This window comes from Cucurbita pepo, chromosome 2 (assembly GCF_057944985.1).
Source record: "Cucurbita pepo subsp. pepo isolate OVF chromosome 2, ASM5794498v1, whole genome shotgun sequence".
Lineage (NCBI taxonomy): Eukaryota > Viridiplantae > Streptophyta > Magnoliopsida > Cucurbitales > Cucurbitaceae > Cucurbita > Cucurbita pepo.
The window spans coordinates 5,757,767-5,762,146 of record NC_141799.1 but is presented as its reverse complement, the minus strand read 5'-3'; the positions used below and the strand labels follow the sequence as shown (position 1 = coordinate 5,762,146).

At 29.5% G+C, this 4,380-nt stretch overlaps 1 pseudogene; it reads right to left on the bottom strand.

The window, feature by feature from the left end:
- Positions 1-267: 267 nt before the first annotated feature.
- On the bottom strand, positions 268-1,523 carry LOC147793410 (uncharacterized; annotated as a pseudogene).
- Positions 1,524-4,380: the final 2,857 nt, after the last annotated feature.

Genomic DNA, 4,380 nt, shown 5'->3' with positions numbered 1-4,380 from the left:
TGCAAGATAAAGTTTTTGCCTAATTAAAAAAAAAAAAAAAAAAAAACATAAAAGTAGTTTACAAAATACAAAATTCACCAAGTTTGGCTTCAAGTTTATCATGTAGAGAAGTGAGTCTTCAAATTCATCATTGGCATGAATAAGACATGCATCACTCTATTCACCTATATAAATATTCAAAATATATATGAATATATGATTATGGGAACACTTTAATTAAATAATAAAAAAATTATTTCATTAATTTAAATAAATAAACTTTAAAAATTACATACCGATAATTACTTTGTTGGATGGCCAAGCAACTATACTACCCACGGCTTCTTCAATACATGTCATTTCTGAGGTAGGCCGCCACAAATAGGCATTGCATTTCCTTGGTATATCAACCCATACTCTAATAACATGTGGTCCAATAGGGATATGATGAACAAGAGCAACTGGATCATTAGAAGACCATTGTCCTTCTGCAACAATCTCTTCTAAGTCATGCTAATCTAGTAACTTACACTTAATTTGAGTATCATTATTGATGCTCTACAAGAAGAAGAATAAAAGCATTGAGAACTTTATAGTAATAATGAAATTAATAATTTTATTCGTTAAATTAGAAAATCAACTTACTGTAGGAGAAGATATTGTCAAATTTGAATGGATATTTGTTGATTTTGGTATACTTCCAATACCATTAGAGGCTTCCTCGGTTAGGTCAATCTATGAAAATTTCAATTAAAATATATATGGAATAAACTCATAAATGTAAAATTTATATAACTTAATTTAAAAAAATGTACCTGTTTCCATCATTTCTTCCCTCATCTTCAAATATTTTTTCTCAAGAGTCATGTATCTATTTTCTTGTTGAGACAAGAGAGACAATTTTGAACGAGTCACTCCAAATCCAAGTCCTCTTACATGCCCACGATCTGGTCCAAGAACTTTACTCAAGGCATCATCAACAATATTATTTGATGAAGTTTTTGTCTCAATCTCAGCTTGTTCAATGCGCTCCTACATTTAAAAAATGTCAATTGTCCATAATTGCTTCACACATCTTATAAGTTAAGAGACATGATAAAAAACATCTCAACAGAGTCAGTTGTTTATTCAATGTGCTCATACTAATAAAAAACCACTTCAACTGCCCATTTCATTTACATTATAAACAAGAGACATCAACGAACACAATACTTGCAAACTTAAAAATAAGTAATTTTCAAATAAATTTAACATACGAGTGTCTCAGCAACTTGTGAATTCACCGGTTGTCCATCCTTCTTTGTGTGAGCCTTTGTCCATAACATAATCCTTGATATCGAAGTTGGATCCGAAGAACTTTTCTTCTGCAAAATGAAATAAATATACTAAATTCACACATATAACATGAGAATAGAATAAAACTTTTCTTATGGTTTGGATATCATAATATCTCATATTCCTACACTCTTTACATGGACATAGAAACTTTTTGGCATCCGGCTTCCTTTCTTCATTTCTTGTAGAAATTTCCATGCTCCTTCCATGTACTCATTGCTAGCACTATTAGACAAAGTCAATTTTGATAAGTATATGTGTCTTAAAAATAAAGTGTATTGATACTTATATTCTCATACCGATTCAAATACAACCAATCTTTGTCGAACATTTTGAAGGCTCTGGTATGCTTAATAGGATGATCAATTGGACCGTCGATAACTTGATTCACAATCACTATTTAAGAAAATAAGATATCGATAACTCTAGTATATTTGTATTATCTTTAAAGTTGGAGCATAATATATATATATATATATATATATATATATATATATATATATATATATATATATATAGATATATAGATATATGATAATAAAGAGCGTAAAAATGTAGTGTAACAAGTACATTCAAATCTCTCCAAAAATAAGACGACAATGAGAATAAGGTAACTTACAATTAGTTATCTGTTCAACACCTTTAATTTCAATCAGTTCGCTAAACCTTAAACCACCCTTTGTTGGCACTCTGTGTAATGCCTCAGAATCGACTAATCAAGAAAATAAAAAAAATCCATAAGCAAGGCAAAACTAAAAGAATGAAAACAAATTAAGACGCTCAAATTGAATTATTTTTCTAATTTCCATAATTATCTTGCAAGATACAATATACGCTTACAATATTGCTTATTCTACTGGAAATTTCACTCATATATCCCTAGAAAGCTACAAATATTTTCCTTACAAGAGGATATATCTATTTTTTGTAGCAGAATAATCATTGATGGAGTAGTGTGTGTTTATCGGCTCCAAATATATATTAGTATAAATATGTGTTTTTTCCCTCAAAATGTTGCTACTCTAGTGATGTCGAGTGAAAAGTCACCGTAACAACAAATTTCAACAGCAAAAAAAATTAAATATGGAGTATGTGTTTATATACATTAGTATGGTCATTACAGCAAAAAAAAACTCACTCATACACTCATACATTACTAGATTGAGAGGAAAAATTACTATAACACATTGCAGCAGCAAAAAAATTCATTCATACACTCATACATCACTGGATTGAGAGGAAAAATTACTATAACACCTCAATCCCCAATCCAAACCTCATAATACTAAACAAAATCTAGAAAAGAAGGAAGGTAGAGAGAGGGGGATGAAAACTGACAAGATTTTAAACCAACCCCGATGACAACTATATGGGCATAAGATTTTAAACTAACCCATACCTAAGAACCAGTTCACTGCTTGACCAAATAGTGGGAGAGTGATTTTTGGTGAGATAGTCTTCCAAATAGGTGGGAGAGAGTTGCAAGGTCTTCCCTAATCTAACATTAACGTTTCATCAACGTATTTTACTCCTATCGTTACATTTCGTTTTGTGCATCCTTCTCGTATCCTATCTCAAACATATCATTGAACACATTGTACCGTAATTATTATCAAACAATTCACATATTATAACATATACATAACAAATAAGAAGCATATCGATCCACAGACAATTCACACATATCAATATATATGACACGTGCAGAACCACGGGGTACATGTCAACAGCAAATATAACCATGCCGGTCACTTACTTGGTTAGCTTAAGTCGTTGTCACCAATATATCAGTTTCAAGTTTGAACTCTATAAAATTATTTCTCTTATTTCTGCAGGTGTTAAATTATGATATTTTCTATTAACTAAATTTAATGGAGTTCCTTGCCCTCTCATCTCTCTTGTTTTATTTTTAAATTCTGTTCAACAAATTTTTCCTCAATCTTCTGCAATCTTCTGCAATTGTTAATCTATTCCTACTTCCAAATCTTCATTTTTTCTTTTTTCTTTTCAGCTAACAGTATTCTGGATTTCCATATCTATTTCATTTTTTCTTATTTCCTTCGTCTTCCTTCTGTTTAGTTAACCATTATATTCTTAGCTCTTAATTTAATCGATTCATTTGGTTATATTCTTTTTCTATAATTCATATAAAATTATTGAGAACCTAAATCATTGCAACAATTCAGTAGATCTAAAATATAATGGGCTGTGATTTCCTAAAATTCATACAAAATTCTTTTCATTTAATCTCTAATTCAAAACTAAATAATTGTAACCAAATTAATATTATTTAATAAAATAAGAGGAAGATTTAACATACTACTACTAACCTCTTCAAATATCATATCTCCTAGGCCAAACTAAATCTGCTGAAATTTTTTGTTTTTTTTTTCCTTTTTGTTTTTATAGAAAGGAAAAAATTCTTGGTAAATCTGCGTTGTTTTTACCAAAAAGAATTTCTGATTTGTTGCCTGATTTATTTTTAGGGAAGGAGTGGTGAGAGATTGAAGGAAGGAGGAGGGATGGTTACCAAATGTTTTATTTTTTTATTTTTTACTATTATTTATTTATTTATTATTATTATTATTATTATTATTATTTTATTTTATTTTATTTTTTCCGGTTGTTACAGATAAGGTTGGATACCTTATCTCGGTAGCACTTTTGATATGCCCACATTGTAATTATTACAAATGAATTGATCCAAATCCATGTGAGTATGAGTATCCTATACAATAAGTTGTATAAGACTGAACCACAAAATATTTAATCGTTCTTTATAAATTCGTTAATTGAGAAGATTAATATTTTACAGAATAATCATATGCAACTTGCTCTTTAAGGTAAGACACCTTTGTATGGATGACGATGTCACGGTGGCAACCATGAGACTAAAGTTAGTGTAAATACACTCATGTTGTTTTTCTACCATAGCGCTTAGGTTAGATCACGACAATACTTTATTTTCTAGTTTTATTTAAAATTCACGTTATTTACTTTTTCCCATATTATTTTAATAACCTATTATGAATGTGTAAGTGATAGCGTTATAAAATACTTTAAATA